This window comes from Haematobia irritans, chromosome 2 (genome assembly GCF_050003625.1).
Source record: "Haematobia irritans isolate KBUSLIRL chromosome 2, ASM5000362v1, whole genome shotgun sequence".
Classification (NCBI taxonomy): domain Eukaryota; kingdom Metazoa; phylum Arthropoda; class Insecta; order Diptera; family Muscidae; genus Haematobia; species Haematobia irritans.
Window position 1 is genome coordinate 96,673,232 of NC_134398.1, and position 25,981 is coordinate 96,699,212.

The 25,981-nt window shown below is 35.0% G+C and overlaps 1 protein-coding gene and 2 long non-coding RNA genes across 5 annotated transcripts in view; 1 reads left to right on the top strand and 2 right to left on the bottom strand.

The window, feature by feature from the left end:
- Positions 1 to 25,981, bottom strand: part of LOC142223388 (uncharacterized) — a 232,889-nt gene that overhangs the window by 103,279 nt on the left and 103,629 nt on the right. The window lies entirely within an intron of this gene.
- gus (splA/ryanodine receptor domain and SOCS box containing gustavus) overlaps positions 1 to 25,981 on the top strand; it is a 118,397-nt gene that overhangs the window by 75,833 nt on the left and 16,583 nt on the right. The window lies entirely within an intron of this gene.
- The window catches only part of LOC142225836 (uncharacterized), a 37,032-nt gene continuing 19,759 nt past the window's right edge, over positions 8,709 to 25,981 (bottom strand). Inside the window, exons 3-5 of the long non-coding RNA XR_012719448.1 lie at positions 9,316 to 9,347; positions 9,020 to 9,259; positions 8,709 to 8,940 (exon numbers count right to left, since the gene is read on the bottom strand). This is a non-coding gene — a long non-coding RNA (uncharacterized LOC142225836). The remainder of the gene's footprint in view (positions 8,941 to 9,019; positions 9,260 to 9,315; positions 9,348 to 25,981) is intronic.

Sequence of the window (25,981 nt, forward strand, 5' to 3'; positions counted from 1 at the left end):
CCCCATTGATATGTGTCGAAATGGCATGTAAGGCTGTCGTACTGTGTACCTTACGGAATCCATGTTGATGGTGGGCAGCTAGAAAATTCTCCACAAGGCTGGGGAGGAGTGGTGCCTCAAGTGTCTTGGCTACTGGCGAGAGAAGGGATATCGGTCTGTACGATTCACTTTTATGGACAATTACCTTATAAAACCTAAGTTTATATTCTCTTAAAATATAAACTGTTTTATCAATTCCAACATTTGCTTTACTTAAATATGAATTGATATGTTATTTTGTTTTCTTTTAAGTTGTGCAAGAAAAAGCCCTAACTCATGTTTTTCAAAAATTCAAACCCAAAAAGCCCTAAGTCATACAAATTAATTAAAAATGTAAATATTAAAAAAAATTATTATAATTTTGAATTTGTCTGATGTTAATAATAAAAACTGCATGTTAAATGTTTTTGTATCTGGTGTGTTTCTTATTTTATTAAGTTTGTTCCTCCTCCTGTAAACTTCGTTTTTCATGAGTTAGGGCCTTTGTATATTAAGGTAACGATATGTACTTTTTTTTCAAAAGCATCGCATTTTATACAGATTTCAAAAGTGAATGTATTTCATACAACTGCTTTCACATTTGATTTAACAAATTTACTCTTACTTTGAAACCAACTATTATAGAACTAGTATTTCTTTTTACGTGGTACCAACTAGAGGTCTGCATCGAATAACTTTTCACTACATGTATGCAATTCGCTGTCGAATATAGTACATACACTGTCTTTCTCTCAGAGCGCAAGTAGTGAAGTGAAGAGAACACTTGCTTGTCAAATACCACCAAGTACTTATCTGAAACAATATGTGTTCCGAAAAAAAGGAACAATAAAAATGTAAGTACTTGAGAAAAAGTACAACATGGATTCTCTTCACTTCACGTGGTACCACAAGTATTTCTCAGTTATGTGCGAAGCAAAACTTTCCATTATTATTAATCATAGATATGTATGTATGTCACATATTTCATATATTTATGTATGTCGCACACTTACCTTAACGTTTGCCGTTCTTTATAACAAACCAAAACATATATTATGGAGAGTAGCTATTATTTTTGTATTTCTGAAACTGCACGTGGTACATGGAGTACTCTATGAAGTTTTGTTCTCGCAACATACTCGACGTTATCACTCTGAGTACACTTCAATAAGAGAGAAAGAGGAATATGTGTTTGTTGGTAGTGAATACATCAGAGTAGCAACAAGAAGTTACTCGTGGCTTTTGGTGTTCATCAAAATGTGTACCAATAATTTTGCGACTCTCTCGAATAGATGTACTCATGTAGCAAGTACACGTGTACTCTGCATTTACAAATGGAATTGTGCAGACCTCTAGTACCAACTGTTGAAACAAATATGTGGCATTTAGTTCAAGCATTTATATGTTGTCACAAAAACTTTTTTATTTACAGGTTAACAAAAACGAAAAGTACGAGGGCGGTTCGGAAACTTCTTAGCCTATCAATGAAAGAGAATAGTTAGTTTTTCAAAAATATTTTTTATTTTTCAATATAATCTCCTAAAACTTCAATACACTTAGTCCAACGCTTTTCTAGCAATTCTATCTCTTGATTAAAATAGTTTTCCTCAAGGTCTTCAAAATAGTGGTTTTAGGTAAAACGCTTGTCAGCAACGATTTTTTTAGAACATGTACAAGTCACTGGGAGCTACATTAGGAGAATAAGGTGGGTGGTCAGCAACTTGTACTTTAATTCGTTGATTTTAGCCATTGTTAAAACACTCTGTGCGCTGGTGCGTTGTCTTGATGAAAAAATATTTTTTTGTGTTGTACGAGGGCAGTAAGGAGGCTTCTTAGCCTAGCACAAAAAGCGCGGTATAGGTTTATCGCGACAAGAAATTTATAATGATATTGTGAATGTGTTAGGTGAAAGTGCTCCTTTATATGCAACAGTAAAAATTGGGTTGCTGAGTTTAAACGTGGTCGTACAAGCATTGAAGATGAACCACGTAGTGGACGTCCAAAAACAGGAACAACAACAGAAATTGTAGCCAAAGTGCATGATATGGAATTAAATGATCGACGAATAAAAGTGCGTGAAATTGCTAATATCATGAGCATCTCAAATGATTGAGTCCATTTAATTTTGCATGAAGAACTACAGATGAAAAAGCTTTCTGCAATATGTGTGCCGCATTTGTTAACAGTCGATCAAAAACGCATAAGAATGAACATTTCTCAAGCTTGTTTGGATCGTTTTAAGCGAAATAAAATGGATTTTAAGCGTCGTTTCATAATTGTTGATGGGACATGGATCCACCACTATACTCCAGAGACAAAAGAACAATCCAAACATTGCACTATGGGGCCAACGACGGATTTTGAGGCAAAAACTACAAAAATTCACTTATCGGTTTAAAATTTGGAGCACATGTTGTGCATAACTTCAGAAGAGCTCTTAGAAATTTTCAGATAGATCCGCCCACTGAAACATTTAATATTTATACCCTGCACTAGATTGTGGTTTTGTATTCAATGTGTAGGTCGCAATTTTTGACCAATTGAATTTAAATTTTGCACACGTATGTGTATTGGGTCAGGATAGAGCTCTATTGATTTTGGAGGGAATCGGTTAAGATTTAGATATAGCTCACATATATATCTTACGCCTGATACGCACATATAAGGCCCAAGAAGCCATAGTTTCATCCCAATTTTCTTCAAATTTTGCACAAAGGGTACAATTGATAGTATTTGCAAGTGTGCTAAATTCGATTTACACAAATGTGACCACAGAGACCAAAGTTTTACTCCGATTTACGTGAAATTTTGCACAGGGAGCAGAACTAACATTCTAGCAATACATCTAAATTTGGTGGAAATCGGTTCAGATGTAGATATAGCTTTCATATATATCGTTCACCTTATATGCAATTTATTGGTCCCAGAGGCCAGAGTTTCACCCTAATTTGCTTCAAATTGCACACAAAGATGGCTCTATTGAAAAGACCTCTTATTCTGTGAATCCTCGAGTCCTTCTTTGCATGATCAAGTCTTTATTATAACATTTATTTCTATTTAGTGAAGCATTTCCCGCAAACAGCCAATTAGACGCCTCTGCTCTTTGTGTTTCTTCCATTTTTGTTAGGCTCGAGCGAAAATATTATATGTTTTCTTAATTATTGATGTCATGCAAGCTTACTTTGAATTCCTTGAAAATTTGGAATACGACACCAAAGGAATTCCGACCTTTTTGCAGTCAAAATGTTACGAGTTCAATTTTTTATTTTATTTTTAGAAACACTGAATTTTTTTAAATTTTTTAATTATAAGCCGGACGCTGCCGGAATTAAACTTTAAACCACATGAAAGTACAATAACCTTTCTTCCCATACCCAAATGTCGGTGAATACGCATGAATACAGAAAGTACCATTCCACGAAACACAAACATTACATGAAAATTATAAAACAAAAACTTACCACTTTAACACAACACATTTCTTTTCGCACAAACACAAACTAATTTTTAATATTTTTTATATTATTTTACGCACTTGTAGTACTATTTTCCATTTTACACAATGTTCGCTTATTAGTTTATTTTTTACAGCCAATTATGTACAATGTGTTTTTTTGACTAGCGATTCAAAATGTAAACTATCTAAAAACAGCCAACTTTGCCAGCTTGTTTTAAAAGCAATAAGTTGCCATATGTTTCTAATATATGTATTTCGAGCTACTGGGATTTCTGAAACAGAATGACGTTATCGGTTTTTCCAATTTAAACTACCGAAAAACTGACTTTTTGCCGCAGAATCCGGTCATTTGCCCCATAGTGCAATGAACTAAAGCCCCAAAGAAGGCAAAAACAATTCAATCGGCTGGTAAGGTTATGGTAACGGTTTTTTGGGACTTCAAAGGTATTTTATTGTCTGACTATCTGCAAAAAAAACAAATTCAGACTACTATTGCAACCTTTTGGATCAATTAAATGTATAAATTCGAGAAAAACGTCCTGGCTTACAACACAAAAAATAATTTTTCATCAAGACAACGCACCAGCGCACAAGAGTGTTTTAACAATGACTAAAATCATAGATGCCCTAAAAGAAACATTTATCCTAATCCTAGATATCAATTCAGAGCATGGAATATCCATACAAACTAGCTATACATCATCATGGAGCTCAACATCGTCCGTCTGCTCCTAAGAGTAGGCAAATGAATCAGCCTCAATCTAGAAGTGTAAGGAGGAAGAACAAAATCACTGTTCCAATGAAGATAAAAAGACCTCGGATTGCAATGAATGTCATTCCTAACCTTACCAATGTAACGAACATAACACGCCCTTGATTCCATACTATAAATAGACCTAGCGACAGAGTACCGAGCATAATCAAAATCAGATTCCGTCCCCTTATAACGTCTAAAACATGTATTCCTATCATTCCTGAGTCTCGTCAACGCAGGAGAACACCATGGCTGATTCCTAGGGAAATCCACCCGTCGCCTAGGAACAGTCCGAGACACAAAACCCTGTAGAAATTATCAACAGTCACATCGAGATCGGACAAACGATCACACCTACAAACAGAGCCCCAGTCAACACCCGAAAGAAGCGAATTCAACACATCGAAATTCGTCTTCTTAAAATATAGTGAAAATACCTCGTCCCGCGCAGCAACCATTTGAGACCCATGAGCAACATCCAAGAGGGAAAGAGAGAAATCAGGGTGATACCTATCCTCGGGCTAAAAAACGGTATCACATCTGGACAATTCAAAATTATAAGGATCGCCTATGAAAACCAAATCAAGAATCTTCCCAAAGAAATTCAAAACTTCATTGATCTGACCAAAAAAAGATTCAAAAAAGTCACCCATTCCGATCCACCAGAAGTGGTCCGTGGAGTCAACGTCTCCGCATAAGGCAAGGTGAGCCAAGACACCATAGGCAAATTAAAATCGCGCAAAACCACGATACTGTCCGAATCACTCATTGCAGACATAATAATATTTATTGCCACAAAATGACGCTCATAGATAGAATATTCCGAAGCCGGAGAAATATATGAGCATGTGACGAATAACCTAAATCCCAGAACATCTACCCTTACCGCAAGGAATTCAATATCATCAACATCGTCCAGAACAATTCGCTCAGAGGGGAAGGTGCCAAGGACACCAATCAGTACACCACCATCAAACCTACCCATACGATCCTTCCTGAACACCAAGTAACGACCACAAAGAATCTCAGAATCATATACCGTTGGCCTTAGCCAAGTCTCAGTCATAACCAAAACCGCAAACTCAAAATCAAAACTATCAATATACAGCCTCGATAATTTCGTATTCAGCTCTCTAACATTCAGATAAACAATAGAAAAAGAGCAACTCAGTTCTTTGGAGATGGAGGAGGCCTGCTAGGTAATCTAGGTAAGTTATCCGACCGATCAACAAACTCCTTAACGAGTGCCCTAGGAGGCCAAAAATCACGATTACACAGCGTATCGAAGAGATCAGCATCAACAATAATCTTAAATGAAGACCTATTCTCAGAGAACTGAGACTTCAACCTAATAGTTCTAAAACCCGATATACCATTGACCCTGGACCGAATATAACAATCAATATCTAACTACCCTCTTTGAAGCATTCATATTGACTTTCCTCGAGCTTTTCCCATTCGACTGAGGCTGAGGGCAATCCGACAAAGTAGGCGTCGCGAAACTTAGGAGGGACAAACCTGAATCAACCCCATGACCCCGCGAAGAAGACGATATCGAGTCAGCCACCAAAGGAATCGGCACAGGAGCTTGCGTGGGCTGTTCATCTACAATACCTGGAACAGGATGACAAGCAATAGGAGCAGTCATAGCCGTTCGGGGCAGTGATGATACGGCACCACCTTCCGACGTACCGGAAACACTAGGCATCGCATCCTTCGTACCCCTTACACCTGCGGACACACCCCCAACCGTTGATGATCCCATACCAGATTTCGGCAGCCCCGAACCAGTCCCAACAACCTTAGTATGACCCTCCTTCGGCGACGACTTCTTGGAAGACCTCTTCCCGTTTCGTTCCCGATACAGGAGAGTCAACAAATGACGAAAGATCCAGAAACCTATCAAACAACGTCCAAAATTTAACAAAGTTCGAATACAACTCCCAGATGTCACGTGTCATCGTAGTCACTTCAGACGTAGCCTCCCTAAAAAAGTTATAGAACTCCACACTAATCTTCCTACATCTCACACAACACCATCTAAGACCGTTGTTACCAACGTACAACTCATCTACTACCCTTGCAGCAAGTCCAGCACATTTCGAATGTCAGTGCCCATTACAAAGCCAGCATACAATAACAATCTCATCATCAGAAGCAATTTTACAATCCTAATTCGAGCATACCATGGTGAATTCAGTAACAAAATAAAATTAAATTGAAAACCAAATACAAATTATAAAACAAACTGTAACAAAAATCAAATGATAATATCCCACTGCCTCAATATACTAAGATGTCACAAAACTAAAAACGCCAAAACACAAATCAACAATACAAGTATTGACAACACCGCTTGATAAGAATGTATGTGTATCCACAGCCACTGCGAAAATTACATGCACAAAAAAACAGCTGGTACTAGAAAGCAAAGCACACATGTTGTTATTGTAAACTAACAAAAACTAGCAGATAAATAATCCAATGAGAATAAGTGCAATATAGGTTAATTACACGGAGAATCAACCAACATTGAACTATTTCAACAAACTAATCACTTATCTGAATAATTTAAAATACACCGGTACAAATTGAACTTTTCTTTCCATATAAAGGGTGATTCTTTTGAGGTTAGGATTTTCATGCATTAGTATTTGACAGATCACGTGGGATTTCAGACATGGTGTCAAAGAGAAAGATGCTCAGTATGCTTTGACATTTCATCATGAATAGACTTACTAACGAGCAACGCTTGCAAATCATTGAATTTTATTACCAAAATCAGTGTTCGGTTCGAAATGTGTTTATCGACAAATTTTGTTCAGCGATGAGGCTCATTTCTGGTTGAATGGCTACGTAAATAAGCAAAATTGCCGCATTTGGAGTGAAGAGCAACCATAAGCCGTTCAAGAACTGCCCATGCATCCCGAAAAATGCACTGTTTGGTGTGGTTTGTACGCTGGTGGAATCATTGGACCGTATTTTTTCAAAGATGCTGTTGGACGCAACGTTACGGTGAATGGCGATCGCTATCGTTCGATGCTAACAAACTTTTTGTTGCCAAAAATGGAAGAACTGAACTTGGTTGACATGTGGTTTCAACAAGATGGCGCTACATGCCACACAGCTCGCGATTCTATGGCCATTTTGAGGGAAAACTTCGGAGAACAATTCATCTCAAGAAATGGACCGGTAAGTTGGCCACCAAGATCATGCGATTTGACGCCTTTAGACTATTTTTTGTGGGGCTACGTCAAGTCTAAAGTCTACAGAAATAAGCCAGCAACTATTCCAGCTTTGGAAGACAACATTTCCGAAGAAATTCGGGCTATTCCGGCCGAAATGCTCGAAAAAGTTGCCCAAAATTGGACTTTCCGAATGGACCACCTAAGACGCAGCCGCGGTCAACATTTAAATGAAATTATCTTCAAAAAGTAAATGTCATGGACCAATCTAACGTTTCAAATAAAGAACCGATGAGATTTTGCAAATTTTATGCGTTTTTTTTTTAAAAAAAGTTATCAAGCTCTTAACAAATCACCCTTTATTTTATCAAATAATGGTAATAATGCTATATAGAATTGTCCATTCGGCGGCCGATATAGAATTGTCCATTCGGCGGCGTACAATTATCCATTATAAAATCAATTTGAAGTTTTCCGAATTGTAATGAGATTAGTTGTACAACCAATCTTACAATCAAATTTACATAGCATTCAAATTTTAAGTTAAATGTTTGCAAAATTATTACAGCAACTTGATACTGATGGAATTTGGGTGGAAAGTTAAACATTTTGATATAAATCAATATTTTTGATTAATTGGCTGATAAGTTTGAGTCGAGATGAGTCGACATATTCGGCGGCGGCGTCGACTGCCAATAACTGGTCGACGGCTTCATTCTCTGGTCGTAGATTATTCTAGCGTTGTCAAAGAATATTTTTGCGTTGCCAGAATGTTCCAAATCGTCATATGTGGCCATATAAGCACCACACACAGTGTACTGCCAAGTCAGCCGTAAATCTAATACGCCTTGCAGGCTATAAGTTTGTGTGGACGACAGTGCTCGTGTCGAACAGCCCTGCCAGCATTTCAAAGTTCCATTTCATCCTCATCGCTACCAGAGACTCGTAAGTGATACTACAACAATCGCCAACTGTGATGGGGGAAGCTCATCAAAATGTACATGAAAGTATTATTATGCCATCTCTACTTTTACAAGAGCCATTTTATATTTTGTGAAACTACAACCGCAACTAGCTTGTTATAATTTATTAAAAAAAACTGAAAACATAGTTATTACGCTTAAAATTGTGAAAGGTACATTGGTGAACAATTTTCGAATTTTCAAATGGATTAAAGTGATAGTTTTTCAGATATTTTTTCAGACACGCTGCATCCATCAAGAATAAACACTAATAGACGATGAAGCATCTACCGAATAGTAGAATATCAACTTATAAATCAACATAATTCGTATTTAAGGCATTATGTTCAATGTGTTTTTATTCGTATAAATGTTATACCTGGAATAATTTATAAATTGTTATTCAAATTAATAAACATCTAAACAATCGTATTTTACTTGACCACAATGATTCTTTTACAACTATCTTAAAATTCACTTTTTCTAATAGTTTGAAGGGACTCTTATTGGCGTCGTTCTAAATTAATCTAAAAAGAACCTCTTTGGCTACTCGAAATGAAAACTCTGAAAATATAAGATATAAATATACAGCAGAATTGTCAGGTTATTTAAAGATATATTTGCAAATAATACATATACTTACCAATAATGCAAACCAACGCTATATGGCATGATTAGTGCGAAGCCCCAAGTACCATACTACGAATAATTGCACGGGAATATATGCGGTTCACAATGCAAATCATTCACAAATTCTTATTCTATCTTTGGGTATTGGATAATACTACCTTCTACCGCAACTTCGGATATAACATTGGCTACACATCTTCACGTTGCTCCTCGGTATCCTTAATCTTTTCCTGGACTACCACAATTTCATCCTCTTAGAAAAGAGACAATATTAAATATATAATAATAGGAATCAAGCAATAAACTTACCACATCACTGCTTCTCATACTCCTTGATCGTCCTCGAAAAATAAGAAGACAATAAATATTTATATAAATAAAAAATAAAAATATCGAACTGTCACAACAAAAATAAAAATATCGAACTGTCACAACCCGTGTAAAAATTGGTGGATCTGACTAGTTGTTATTAGATCTACCGCCATATCTTATTAGATACAGTAGTATATCTAGGCAGATCTGGTCAGATCCAAAAAATTGTGTTATCTGATCAGATCTAATTCTAAAGGAATTCCAGGTCTCAAATATAGCCCACATCTAATTATATCTAATCTGATTATATATAATTTGTGACGATCTACCGAAAGGTTCCTTCATCTTTTGAACTTGGCTACCTTGTGGCCCTGGCCGTGCTCAGTCTGGGGCAGTTCTTGTCCATCAGAGAAAGGATATGATTGGTCAACATAAAAGAAAAATTATAAAGGTAGCTACGGAAAAAGTGAAAGAATATAGTATAGAAGGTACCAGTGAAATTTTAGGGTAGCATATGATGTAATTTTGCTACCCCTTTTCTGTACCCGCCCACCTTGCTGACGTCTTTGATGATATTATGGTCAGCCCAATATTGGATATCTTTTACTTAGCCTTCATCACCTTTCGATAATTGGATAATGTTTAGTAAGGCATTATAAATTTAAAGTAACATATATTTTATATTAGAAAGTGTCTTACACTCGCGAAGCAAAGGATAAACTAATATAGTATATTGGTTAGAAACAAGTAATGAGAGTTTCAATTCAATTTAGAGGAAATCAATTTTTTAAACAAAGAGGGAAAATATAAATTAAACAATAAATTAATTAAATAATAATTATTAGTGAAGAATAGAAACTAAGTATAATTATCGTTAAGAATGTTGGTAAGGTAAAATAAAAGTTGAGCTTGTACAATTTGGAAGGTAAACAGAATTATTGGAACTTACAGACAGACATCCTCCTTATCCACAGGCCTGTTGATGGGGATTCTGGTCCATTATAATGCTATGGTATAGGAACATTAATTGGCCTCCAAAATGCTTAGCTCAATCAGGGTAAAGTGTGATGATTAAAACTAGTTTGATTAAAATATATCAATGTTTATGAAAAGACGGCAAATTGAGGCTATACTGAGATATTCATAAATTGACGTAAGATAGCTTGCGACCTTAGTATTCTGCTTCACAGTTAGAGATTCCCATTTTCATTAGCTAACATTATCAAATAACTTTTTTTCTTGACTTTTCTTTTTCAGCCCATGTTACTAGATCAAAATTATTATTTTTTTTTTTTTTGTTATTGAACAAGTGGCACTCGCCCGTAAAATTGTAACACAACTTACAAATATACACCACTTACAAAAAAAAAAAATGTTGCGTCCATCCATATGTCTTTCATGTGATATATGCCTGTGCTTTCCAGAGTCACAGTCCTTTACTTTACAATAACAATTACCGATTTTCCTTATAAGTACTGCCTTCACGCCAATTAAATCTGTTAGGGAGTGAGCTTTGTATAAAATTGCATCTTATGACTTCCTGTCCAATCTCAAGATATCTATTCCGTGCTCTCAAATTATATACTCTTTCATTTTTCTCATATGCTTTCCGAACTTTCTCCTGAATAAAATCTCGTAATAAGGTAAATTTATCTGTTCTTTGTAACTGTAAATCTGTGTCCTCGAGACACTTCAACCTTCGCATTAGTTCATAGTCCTTTCCATGTAAAATCATTCCTTGGCCGAACAATATCCTATGTGGCGATTCACCTGTCGTTTGATGTATGCTATTTCTTAGAGCACAGTTAATACTACTAAGATACATATCCCATGGCTTTTGGTCGTCTTTTACAAAAGACCTAAGTGCAGCATTTATGGAGCGATTTACCCTCTCACTCGCGTTAGACTGTGGACTATATACAGCTGTAAATTGGTGTCATACCATATTCTGTTGGAAGAGACTTGAACTCTCTACTTCGAAATTGAGTCCCATTATCGATTACTATTACCTCGGGAACACCATAACAATTAAAAATCTCGTCTCGTAGGAAAGAAATTATAGGTCCTGAGGCTAATGTTATGAAAATGCCTATGCCTATGGGACCGCGGAAACGGTCCCAGAAAATCAAGATATAGCCTTTGGAAAGGTCTATCGGTTTCCGCCATCTGCCCCATCGGTGGTTTTAGAGTGGAAGTAGGATATTTAGATGTTTTACAAATCTCACAGCTGAGGATATATTTCTTTACATCTGTCACAAGCCGCGGCCTCTACGTATCCTCTCGATTGTCTTCGCAATACGACCATGTGCAGCATTTGGGATATCGTGATCTGTTTTTATTACCTTCTCTCGAAGTTCACTGGGTACCAGCAGCTTCCAAACATCCTCATTCATGCTTTCTGAAGGACACTTGACTCTTTTATAAATGAACTTACCAACAATCTTGAAATCAGCAAACTGGGACTCGGAAACCTGCTCTCGCCATGTTTTATATTCCTCCCCCAAAAAGGCATTAGAATCTAGATCTATAGCTGGCCTACCCTCTTCCACTATCTCCGACACCTGTCCTTCAAACGCTCGAGATAATGCATCAGGGACGACGTTTTCCTTGCCCCTTCGATGTTCAATGTTAAACTCGAAAGCTTGAAGCCACCGTGGTGCAATGGTTAGCATGCCCGCCTTGCATACACAAGGTCGTGGGTTCAATTCCTGTTTCGACCAAACACCAAAAAATTTGTTCAGCGGTGGATTATCCTACCTCAGTAATGCTGGTGACATTTCTGAGGGTTTCAAAGATTCTCTAAGTGGTTTCACTGCAATGTGCGAACAGCGACTCGGCTATAAAAAGGAGGTCCCTTGTCATTGAGCTTAGCATGGAATCGAGCAGCACTCAGTGATAAGAGAGAAGTTCACCAATGTGGTATCACAATGGACTGAATAGTCTAAGTGAGCCTGATACAACGGGCTGCCACCTAACCTAACCTTGAAGCTTCAATGCCCATCTTGCCAACCTCCCAGTCAAATCGGATTGCCTCATTAGCCATTTGAGACTGGCATGATCCGTCACCTCCTTGAATTCATGGCCTTCAATGTAGGCCCTAAATTTTTGTATGGCTAACACCACGGTTAAGCATTCCAGTTCAGTAACTGTGTAATTCTTTTGTGTCTTTGTCAATTTTTGTGACATGTACGCTATAGGGCGTTCGATGGCATCGTTGTCTTCTTGAGCTAATACTGCTCCAACTCCAACCGAACTTGCATCGCACTGCACAATAAAAGTTTTAGAAAAATCAGCGTGTGCTAACACTGGTGCACTACACAACTTCCGTTTTAAGAGTTTGAACGACTTTTGGGCATCTTCTGACCATACAAATGATTTCAGAAGTTCTGTAAGTGGAAAAGTCATCTATGAAGCGCCGATACCAACTAACCATACCCATGAACTGTCTTACACCTTTCACTGATGATGGAACTGGAAAATCAGATATGGCATTAACTTTATCGGGGTCTACACTTAAAAATCCTTCTCCGACAATATAACCCAGATACTTCACTCGTTTTATTGCAAAGCTGCTCTTTTTAATGTTAATAGTTAACCCGGCCTTTCGGAATCGATTTGCTACTTCCTGCAGATGATGTAAATGTTCCTCAAAATCCTGGGACATTATTAGTAGGTCGTCTAAATAAACGAATACATGGGATTTCATGTAATATGGTATAACAATGTCCATTAGACGACACATTGTCTGCGGCGCATTACATATTTCATCACCGTTGTCGAAACCGCACGTATTTCATACATGTGGAAAAAGTCATAATTTATATGAACTGAATTTCCATGAGTCAAATATTGAAAAAAACTATTTTCAATTTCAATTGTATTAATACAATACAAAGCCAAATGAGGCCAATAATAGTGTACAGCCACTAAAAAATCTTAAATCTATATAGAAATATAAGAACAAAAGTAAATTCCCAAGCATTGGAGAAATGCTTTATATTCAATACGCATTCAAACATTTTTTCAAAGAATTAGATTAGAATTCAATTTGAGAAATTGTTGAGAAAATCGAGTTCTCAACAAAAAACAGACATTACCCACAACAGTAGAACTCAACACGTTAGCAACAATTTCTCAACATATTAGCAACAACTTTTCAAATTAAATTTCGTTTTAATACTTCAAACCTATTGGAAAATTTGTTGAAAGCATGCAATTTGCAAAGCCATTTGAATTAATGTTGAATATGGGATTCACTATCAAATTGATGTGGCGTTACCTATGGAAAATGCTCATCCTTGTGTTTGTTGGGTTCAGATCACATTAACAGAAAAAATTTATTTATACAGTGCACTCGCGGTAACATGAACACCGCCTAACGTGAACACCGCATAACGTGAGCACGCTTTTGCTGACACAACTATTCCGCAACGCTGAAAAACATGAAATTTGACGTTAAAGGCAGATTCACAATGCCAAATACAATTTCAAATACACCTATGGAATTTTTTAGTGACCTAGTTTGGCTTTGTTTGTGAATTTTAATTATTAATTTAAATTGCTTTATAATTCCATTCCCACTGATATTTTTCCGATCTCTTTTTGTTAAATTTTTCCATGGAATTAAATTAAGTATTTAATATTACTAATAATAAAAATAAAAGACTATCACTCTAGAACGTGTAAAACTCCCGAATATGGCGATGTTTTGTTCTGAAATTCGCTGAAGTTCTCTAACGAGAACATTTTCGCTAACTTGACCTCTTGGTTTTAATTAGTTCACGCCGTTCGGACTCGGCTATAAAAAGGAGGTCCCTCGTCATTGAGCTTAACATGGAATCGGGCAGCACTCAGTGATAAGAGAGAAGTTCACCAATTTGGTATCACAATGGACTGAATAGTCTAAGTGAGCCTGATACATCGGGCTGCCACCTAACCTAACCTAATTATTTCACGTTACCGCGAGTGCACTGTATATTTTTATATATATTTATTTATATGGCTAAATGTTCGAAACATTAACTATATATACTATTTGATAAGACCATTGCTTACTATAAGCGTTACCAAGCAATTATTCATTCTGGATTCTAAGCAACAACTCATTCCTGAACTGAACAACGGTGAAGTTGAAATTCCTAAGCGCTATCGGCAAGGCATTCCACATCCTAGCTATGGACACCACAAAAGACCTCTCGAAAATGGCATAATGAATAGATGGTATAATAATCTGCGGGTTCCATACTGAATGTGAAAACACAAATCTAGTTATCAGATCGGATGGCAACGATCTCTTTACAGCCTTGTAAAAGAATATAACTCTCCGAAGCGAAATATAATCGTCACCACTACATCCCAGAAATTCCTTCACCTTTCCACTCATATGTTCGTACCATTTGACCCCAAATACATATCTAATTATCCTATTCACAACAAGCCTAATTCTATATTTATCAAAATTCTGAGTGCGCACGATACTAATTAAAATTAAATAATTAATTAATAAAAAATTACAATGTATAATGGTCCTTATTATACAGGAAAACAAAAACAACTAATTACAGAATACGCTCAATTCATAAAAATGCTCAAGGAATATATGGCCAAATAAGTTGTTTTTTATATATTGCAATGAATTGTATTATTTTAAATGTTTTTGATGTTAATCGAACTAATCGAATACAACATAAAAAAAGAAAACATTTGTTACACATATTGTTTCTAGTACTAGCACAGTTGAAATAGTTAAACTTTGTGATATAGAAGAAATTGATTATATTATGCAAAATGAAAACTATGTATGTCAAATGCCAAATAATTTAAAAGTGATAGTATAGTAATATGTGAAAAGTAAAAAAATCTATTGCTATAATAAGGTTTTCTGATAAGGTGGGTATTAAGTTCGAGTTTAGCCGCTAAAATCATCATTCGCGATTACTTTTCTTTTATAATCCACTTTAAGGAATACAAACTTTGTGAAAATTAGCTTTGGCCTATTCCCCATCAAGTTATAATAAAATTTACAACAAATATTTATAATTTTATGCCTTTTTTACTGATTTAGTTTTCACTTTAGCTATTTTAGCGGCTAAACTCGAACTTAATACTCAAATTGCTCAATTAATGTGGGTAATAAACCCATATTCGTGAAAATCGGTCAATATTATTATGTAAGAGTTACATGTAAGTCTAAATACGATCGGATAATACATAAAAATATTACACTGGAGTAGCATGGGTTAATAAATAAGAGTATTATGGAATAATTTGGGAATATCGAGCGATGTATGTATATGGGAGCTATATCTAAATCTGAACTGATTTCAATGAAATTCTGCACACATAAAGGGTGGTAAATTAGATTACCTTGTGCTAACTTTGACGACGATCTGTTAGTAAAAAAGTGCAAAGCGACCCCATTTATCGAAATCGGGCGATACATATATATGAGAGCTATATCTAATTTGATCCGATTTCTTCCGCGAAGCAAATTCGGTTGGGAAGCTCTGGTTTAGGGTATAAAAAAGATTTCTTAAAACTGTCACAATATATAAAGATTGTTTAGATGTGTTGTGATGTGCGACCGTTAGCGAATTTCAGAACAAAACATAGCATTATTCGGGAGATGTACACGTTCTGGCGTGATAGTCTTTTATTTTTGTTATTAGTAATATTATGAAAAAATTAAAAAAAAAAATCGGAAAAATATCAGTGGGTATGGAATTATAAAACAATTTAAATTAATAATTAAAATTCACGAAAAAAACCAAACTAGATCAAATTTCATGTTTTTCAGCGTTACGGAGTAGTTGGTTTAAGAAAAAGCGTGTTCACGTTACCGCGAGTGCACTGTAATTAAATATGATCAGAGCCACCGATTTTTACACGGGCGTGTAAAAATTGGTGGATCTGGCCAGATATTATTAGATCTTCTGTCATATTTGATTAGATATAATATTATATGTGGGCAGTTCTATAGTTCAGTTCTCCTTTATATCCTCTCAGATTTATTTTGCAAACATCCTAATCCTCCGGAGCTCTGGTGCAGGTTTTCCTCATATTACTTAACTCCGTAGACCACCATGGCGGCCGATTTCCTACACACCGTTAGTTATGAGGACAGCAGGGTACGCAGCGTGAATTTTGGGGAAGCGTCCCCAAAACTAACGCTAGATACACGGATGAAAAAGACTGTTTTTCATATGTTTGGCTATAAACATTATATGTTTGGAACAGAAATTTTTAAACACAATATTTTTGAGTGCAAGCATATAATGTTCATAAACTAGCATAACATGTTTGGGACATATATGTTAATATGTTAGAACATATTATGTTTGGGACATAAAATGTTTGTAAATATAATATGCTTGGATGCAAACATATATTAATTTAGAAATAGCCTATAAACATATATGTGTTTAGTAGCTTGGAGCGCTATTTAACAGGGAGCGATATCGAATTAAGTTGGTGGTTGTTGCTTGTTATTACAAAATTAACATTTTATTTTTCCTTGGGCAAATGATCAGCTACTTCTTTGATCCTTACAAACTGTGTGGTCCGCTGTTCGAATCCCCGTCCGGCAAAAGGTAAAATTAAAATAAAAAAAATGAATAATTTCTTCTACAATGTTTGTATTACAGAAAAAGGTGCTAAGAACTAAAAAATGTCGTGGAAGTGAGAAAGATGTGGGGGAATATACAATTAGGCAGAAACAAAATTTTGAGCATTCAGGTCGAAAACCTATGTTGTTAGCACCTATATTACCTGTTTATTTTCATAATTCATTATGATTGTAAATATATAAATAAATAAATAAAATTTTGAGCACAATATTGTTTGGGAGAATTTTTTTAAGCATATAATATTTTTGGGTGCAAAATGCTTCCAAACATATTATATGTTCACAAAATAACATATTGTTTTTTGGAAGACAACATTATTGAATTTGGATGCAAAAATACAAAATGTTTGGAACTTAGACTACCCAAACATATATTGTTTAGACCAATATGCTTTCAAACATATTATATATTGGAAGATATCAAACATATAAATGTTTGGGCAATACCCAAAAATGTATATGCTTGAAGCAAAATATGTTTGGGAGTATATGTTACAGAAGCGATTTTTTATGAGGGTGTATATGTCATACAGGATTACCACCATCTCCTTTATAATTTACAATTTTTTATCAACGCCGTTCCCAATGCAATCCTGGCTATGATGTTCTTCTTTACGCATGAAAAGTCTTAAAATAATATTAAGACGTTGTTACGGAAACTCCGACGGTGGTGCAATGTGCTAAGGCGACTGTTAATGCGGGTGGAGCACAAAATCCAGGTTCGAGTCACGGCACACACAATTATTTTTACCAAAAATCATTAGTTTAAAGACAAATGTCCATATGTAAAATAATTTATTGACAGTTTATCGAAGGAATTTATATGGTAAAAGTAGGCTTGAAGTTTTCTTTAACCCTCTATCACTCATGAACTCCGATTTGTATGATTTTTTGTATTGGAGATGATAACAAAAAAATAAAATACACGTATATTTTAATTTTAATTTATTTTTATTATTTGAAGAGAAACTCCCACAAATTGGGTGTGTTGCCATATGTCACCAAAAACAAAAACAACGTAAAAATTGTTCAAAAAGAACATTCTACAATAAAGCTCAAACACTTACCTCTCCAATTAAACAAGATTACACACAAAACACAAGCAATTTTTCGTAAATGCCAATAGTCAATAAAGAAATGTCAATTTCCAGCAAGTAGTGCCACCTAATTGTTCTATTTTTGCAAGTTTATTAGCTCAATATGTAAACCACGGGATACAGTGCGTGATTGAGCTAAAGAAGTTATTTCTATTAATTTTGAGGCATTCGGACGGTATGTTGCCTACAGTCTACACTATGATACAGAGGGTTAACGTTTTTGCATATGGGGGTTAATCTTTGGAACCAGCATTAAATTTCGTCAAAATCCAGCCAATTTATCTCGTTCTTTCACACTTAAAAAAGTGGTTCTAATATTTCGAAAAAATTAGTTAATTTTTTGTTAGTGAAATTAGTAGGTTTTAAGAAAGATTCGATGACTTTAATATTTTTTTGCGCACGTTAGTTAAATTATCTAAAACAGAGGAAAAAATTATACAGAAATGAAGCATAAAGATTAGCTAAATTCGTGTCTCCCATAAAATAGTTCAGAATTTATTAACATTGTTAATTTTACGAAATATGCACCCATCTTTAAATACCTATAACAAAAGACATTTTTGTAATTTTGAACTCCAATTTGTTCTTCAAACTACGAACTATTTTTAATGAGTGAAAAGTAATATTTTGATCTAATAAATTTATTTATTATATGTCGCAAACATGTTATGCTACCCAACAACAAAAGAGTGCCCAAACAAGTAGTAAACATGTTATTTTTGGATCCTGAAGTGGTATTAAATTTGCACAGAAGCGATGATGTTAACATGGGCTTGTCATAGGACACTATTTGTAGAATGGATTTAGCACTTTTTTCAAAAAATTTTAAATAATTTGTACCATTTTATTAATTCTTACTCTTTTCCTAAACAATTTGAAACAAAAAAGTTAAAATTAATCCTTAAAAATATGAAAAAAAATTAATTAAAATAACTTCCTGTGTAGGACATCTTTGGTCGGGCATTTTAGGAAGTGAATTTAAAGCTGTGCGTTTTGAACAACTTCGAAACTTGTTGCTGGGTAGTCTATATGAACATTATATGGTCGCACTTAAAAGTAATATGTTAAATATATATGTTAAATATTTACACCGATATATGTAAACAGTCCATGTACAAATAAAAGAACACTAATAGTTCAAAAAAACTAAAAAGCAATCATTATTTTAACAATACGCACCGTTAGTAGCATTACAAAGGCTGAAATATTAGTAAACTCTATATTATGCAAGTTCAGTGCATCGGCTGTTGAAATGGTCCATCCTATGACAATCCCATGTTAAATACATAGCTTCTGCGCCAATTTCACACCACTTCTGGATCCAAAAATAACATTTTCAATACTTTTTGGGACACTTTTTTGCTGGGGTTTGAAGATGGCCATAAAATGTTAGTATGTCCTGTTTACTTTACAAAAAAATTGCGGACGTAATTAAGTGAAAGATATTTTGAAGGGTCTCGCAATTAACACACAAATTTTTTGATTCTTTGAAATGACGTATTGTTTGTGAATAAAGATCCAATTATTTTTGCAATTACTTTACGATTCCTAAAGTCCATTTTGACGTTTTGTAAGCAAAATTTCATTGAAAAAAAAAAAACAGTGAACAGTGAAAAAAGTGAACCAGGAAGAAAACTTTCGGTTTATTTTAGAAAATTGTGAATATTGAAATTTTAACTAAACAGTATTACAAACGCTGACCTCACGCCGATATCACAAGAATAAGTAAATGTTTTTCGACAAATTCAAGAAAATTGATTAAACATATTAAATTTAAAAAATTTTGTAGTTTGAAGGAAAAATTGGTGTTCAAAATTGCAAGAATGCCTTTAGTACCATAAGTTTAAGTTGATCGCAATTGTAGTAAAATTTACAAATTTAAAGAAATAATGAACTATTATGTGAGAAGTACGAATTTAGAAAATTTTTACGCTTAATTTTATCGCGTTTTTTAGTTCATTCAACTGACGTACACCCTAAAAAAATCGCTTCTTTAATATATGTTCCAAACATATTTTGCAGGAAGCACATATATTATTGGATACTGCCGAAACATTAATATGTTTGTTTTATGTGAACATATTATATGTTTGGAAGCATTTTGAACCCAAAAATATTGTATGCTTGGAAGAATTTTTTCCAAAGACGATTGTTCTCATTCCCTAACATACTCGTAATTTTCACTTCCACGAAATATTTTAGTTCTTGGCACCTTTTTCTGTAATACAAATAATGTTGAAGAAATTATTCACTTTTATACATTTTTTAAATTTTACCTTTCGCCTGCACGGAGAATCGAACCGAGGACCATACAGTTTGTAAGCCAACACACTATCCACTGGGCTACGTAGCTGTTATAGTCACCAGCAGATAAATATCGTTATAAGTTACATTTATATAGCATAGTTTGCAGCGCCCACGAGCCCATGCAAACATTACATTATTTAACAGAAACATACATTTGTTTGCCACGTGGAGCAGTGGTTAGCATGTCTGCCTTGCATGCAAAGGGTCGTGGGTTCAATCCCTGCTCCGACCGAACACTTTTTTTTAATTTACACATTTATATTTATACTATAATAAATTTTTATAATGAAACTTCGAAATGTGGGTTATTAAAGATTTATAGTCAGTAACAGTGCTTGATATAAACGAAATTGACTGATTTTTGGATAAAATATTATTTTTTTATTACAAAAATAACAATTTTGTAACAAAAAACTGGTTTTGGTACAAAACTTTAAAATTTGGAAGGAATTCAAAAACTCTAACAAAAGAAGAACGTGGAGTCGAATATAAACATACATAAATAATTTTATAATATAAACATAAATTTAGTTAGGCGTGAACAGTTTTTTACTAGGATTTAACACCATCGCTCTAAAATGCCTTTTATTTTTTTAATAATTCATTTTAAAGAAAATAAACTTTTTAGATCGTTTTAGCTGCAAAACTCGAACTTAATGCCCGCTTTTATATTTGATGGTGTCCGTCACCTCGTGGACTACTTATTAATAAATAGGAACTAAACTTTGTTTTTATACATTTTACTGTGTAATTTTTCACTATTTCCTCCTTATTTTATTTTACTGACTCAACTCTAAAAAGAGTATAGTACCCTTTCGTTATTTTTATGAAGACCCCTGATTTCTTTTAACGAACCAAGAAAAAAATTGTGCCCATAATGCCAAAATGATAAACAAAACACATGTCCACACATACATAAAATGCTGCTCTCAAGGCGAAAACATATGGTGTTTGTTTTTCAAATGTCTATTCTCTTGGCTCCGAATGTCTATTCTCTTTATTCAAATTAAATAATATTTAGACTTAAGCATATCAAACTTTTGGCCTTATCATAAAACAGTTTTCCGAAACAACATACACAGAAATTGTTCTCTTTTCATTCTTTCGCTGTGTTATATTGATATCTTTTGTCAACCCTCCCGATTTCCATCTCTATTTCTTTCTCTATACTCTCTCTGTCGCTTTGAATAAAATATCACAACATATGTATGTTTAGTCGAAATTTGTAAATTTATATATGTTTGCATTCACACATATGATTTTTATGAAACATTCATGCCCCAAACATAATATATTCTAACATATTAATATAGATGTCCCAAACATTTAGTGTTAGTTTAGGAACATTATATGTTTGCACTTAAATATATTGTGTTTTAAAATTGTGCCAGAAACACATTTTGTTTATATCGGAACATATGAAAAACATATTTTTCTAACAGTGTACGCATTTCCATTAAGTAAAATAAGGTTAAATTGGCTTTAGTGAAATATAGTGTCCACTTAATTTTAAATGTAGGGAATGTTGTAGTCGATCTTACTCAGTTCACCCTCAAGAAAATATTGTCTTGAGGCCAATGATTTCATGTCCTTCAAATCGTTACCTTAATATACAAAGGCCCTAACTCATGAAAAACGAAGTTTACAGGAGGGGGAAAAAACTTAAAATAAGAAACACACCAGATACAAAAACATTTAAAATGCTGTTTTTATTATTAACATCAGACAAATTCAAAATTATAATATTTTTTTTAATATTTATATTTTTAATTAATTTGTATGACTTAGGGCTTTTTGAGTTTGAATTTTTGAAAAAAAAAAATGAGTTGGGGCTTTTTCGTGCACAACTTAAAAGAAAACAAAATAACATATCAATTCATATTTAAGTAAAGCAAATGTTGGAATTGATAAAACAGTTTATATTTTAAGAGAAGGTATAAGGTAATTGTTCATAAAAGTGAATCGTACACACAAAAGTTTTTTTTCTGATTCAATCACGAAATTAATTGATCCAATTAATTTTTAATTGAAATGTCTTCAATCACAGAAATGATAATATCAATTAAAAAATTAATTGAAGGTCAATTAAAAAGTTAATTGATCCAATTAAAAAATTAATTGATACTATTATTTTTGTGATTGATTTTTGTTTCAATTAAAAAATTTGTTGAATCAATTAAATTTTTAATTGAATATTTTTTAAAACTCAATTAAAATTTTTTTGTGTGTACAGACCGATATCCCTTCTCTCGCCAGTAGCCAAGACATTTGAGGCACTACTCCTCCCCAGCCTTGTGGAGAATTTTCTAGCTGCCCACCATCAACATGGATTCCGTAAGGTACGCAGTACGACGACAGCCTTACATGCCATTTCGACACATATCAATTGGGGACTTAATCAGCCCACGCCGTGTCATAGGACGGTCCTGGTGGCGCTTGACCTATCGAAAGCATTCGATGCCACACTATTTGAGGACATCGAGAATACGTCCCTACCGGCAGGAACGAAGCATTGGGTTCTGAATTATATGTGTGGACGCCAGTCGTACGTGGAATTCAGAGACAAGAAGTCAAAACCCCGTAGAGTTAAACAGTGAGTTCCCCAGAGCGGGGTGATATCTCCGGCACTGTTTAACCTCTACCTGTCCTCGATTCCACCCCCTCCTGACGGCGTCGAGGTTATGTCTACGCAGTACACCACTGGATCACCTTTATGCGGAGACCAAGATCATCCCAGTGCGTCGTCACAATTAGGTACATGTTGTCAAGGCAGTACCTCTTGGGTTGCCATCGAAATAAAATTTTGACAAAACTTTCTATAGTAATAATAGTTTATTTTAGAAATAAAATTTTGTCAAACTTTTCTATAGAAATAAAATGTTGACAAAACTTTCTATAATAATAAAATGTTGACAAAATTTTCTATAGAAATAAAATTTTGACAAACTTTTCTATAGTAATAAAATTTTGACAAAACTTTCTATAGAAATAAAATATTGATAAAATTTTCTATAGAAATAAAATTTTGACAAAATTTTCTATAGAAATAAAATTTGTTGTTGTTTTTTTTATTTCAGCTTAAAACCATGCACTGACTAAACTACAAGTGTAGCTTAACCAACAGAGGAAAAGAATGCTTGGCATAAGCCGGCTATCATGTAAAACCTTTTTTCGGAAAGTTCAAGTGTGGTTCATTGTTGGGTTTAATGAACTGCCTGAATTTATTCTGATAATTGGTTGATAGTTTTGCTGCAAGTAGAGGATGCTGATTAGGAATGTGGTAATTCCGAAACGTGCGTCCATCCAACCATCTTGCAGTCTATAGGGCTTTGCCCAAATAAATTTGACAAACATTCTTTTCCTCTGTTGGTTAAGCTACACTTGATGTTTAGTCAATGCATGGTTTTAAGCTGAAATAAAAAAAAAAACAATAACAATGATTAAAGAACACAACCAACAATAACAAAACAAAAAGAAATAAAATTTTGACAAAATTTTCTATAGAAATAACATTTTTACAAAATTTCTATAGAAATAAAGTTTAGGTAGATTATTTTTGGCGATCGGCTATATATAACTAAAGACCGATATGGACCAAGTGTTGCATGGCTGTTTGCGGCCATATACTAACGCCATGTACCAAATTTTAACCCAATCGGATGAATTTTGCTCCTCCAAGAGGTTCCGGAGATCAAATCTGGGGATCGATTTATATGGGGGCTATATGTTATTATAGACCGATATGGACCAATTTTGGCATGGTTGTTAGAGACCATATGCTAACAGCACGTACCAAATTTCAACCGGATCGGATGAATTTTGCCCCTCCAAGAGGCACCGGAGGTCAAATCTGGGGATCGGTTTATATGGGGCTATATATAATTATGGACCGATATAGACCAATCTTTGCATGGTTGTTAGAGACCATATACTAACACGAATCGAATGAATTTTGCTCCTCGATAGCATGTTCCGTTCGGAAGTTAGCGTGATTTGAACAAACGGACGGACATGCTTAGATCGACTCAGAATTTCACCACGACCCAGAATATATATACTTTACGGGGTCTTAGAACAATATTTCGATGTGTTACAAACGGAGTAACAAAGTTATGGGTTATGTGGGTATACATCCTATGGTGGAGGGAATAAAAATGTTCTGACTTCCACGAGGTTTATTTAGTTCTTAGCACCTATTTCTGTAATACAAACTATGTAAAAAACAGTCTATTAGATATTTTTTGTTTGGACGGAGATTCGAACTGCGGTCCATAAAGTTGGTTACCGAACCCACTACCCACTCAGCTATGCAGCTCTTATTCCCATCGCCGTTCAATTAGTACAATACCTATCAATGTCCAAGCAACACATACAGTCAATCAGTTCTATTTCTAGACGAGATTGCTGGCCACGCGCACAGCCGAAGACATTTTGGTAATACGTATTACTAAAATGACTTCGGCTGTGTGCGAAGACAATGCTCGTTAGAGGAATTAAAAAACAAAACCAAAAAGAAACGTTGCCTAATTTCATTTATAGACAAAGTACTGCGAGCTTAAAAGTTGGCAATTTTATGTACTTAAGCGGGTAAATTTTCGAAGTAAAACTTTGGCCATCGTGTTCATACACTCAAAAAAAGTGAACTCTCTATTTCACTAAAGCCAATTTAACTTTATTTTAGTTCATGGAATTATTATGTTTAGAGAAAGTTTCCTTTAAAGACTGATATGGTCTAAATTTGGTCAATATAAACATGACGTATTTCTTTCAATTTTGCATTTAAAAAACCTGAACACCCCTCATTTTGAAGGTGTGTGTGTGTAGAATGTTGCTCCTATTTTGATTTTGGAATTCACTCTTCAGTTGTCAAATCAACCGTTACAAATGTAATTAAAGTGTTTGGGGAACGTTTGTCGACAGCCAGGAAGTCTGGAACGGGGGGAAATCGAAAACCGGAAGCCGCTGAGACGACAAAGAGAGTTGCCGGTAGTTTCAAGCGAAACCCTAACCTCTCTCTCCGAGATGCCGCAAATAAGCTGGGTGTATCGTCTACAACCGTGCATCGAGCCAAAAAACGAGCCGGACTATCGACTTACAAGAAGGTAGTGACTCCAAATCGCGATGATAAACAAAATACGACGGCCAAAGCGCGATCCCGGAGGCTGTACACGACGATGCTGACGAAGTTTGACTGCGTAGTAATGGACGACGAAACCTACGTCAAAGCCGACTGCAAGCAGCTTCCGGGACAGGAGTTTTATACGGCAAAAGGAAGGGGAAAGGTAGCAGATATTTTCAAGCACATAAAACTGTCAAAGTTCGCAAAGAAATATCTGGTTTGGCAAGCTTGAAAAGCAGCTTCCGGGACTGTCAACCAAGAAATTAACGTGAAAGAGTGTTTGAATAAACGTCTGCTGCCTTTCCTGAAGAAACATGGTTGTTCCTTACTGTTTTGGCCGGATTTGGCATCTTGTCATTACGGTAAAAAGGCCATGGAGTGGTTCGCCGCCAACAACGTGCAGGTGGTTCCCAAGGACAAGAACCCTCCCAACACGCCAGAGCTCCGCCCAATTGAGAAATACTGGGCTATTGTCAAGCGGAACCTAAAGAAGACCAAAAAAACTGCTAAGGACGA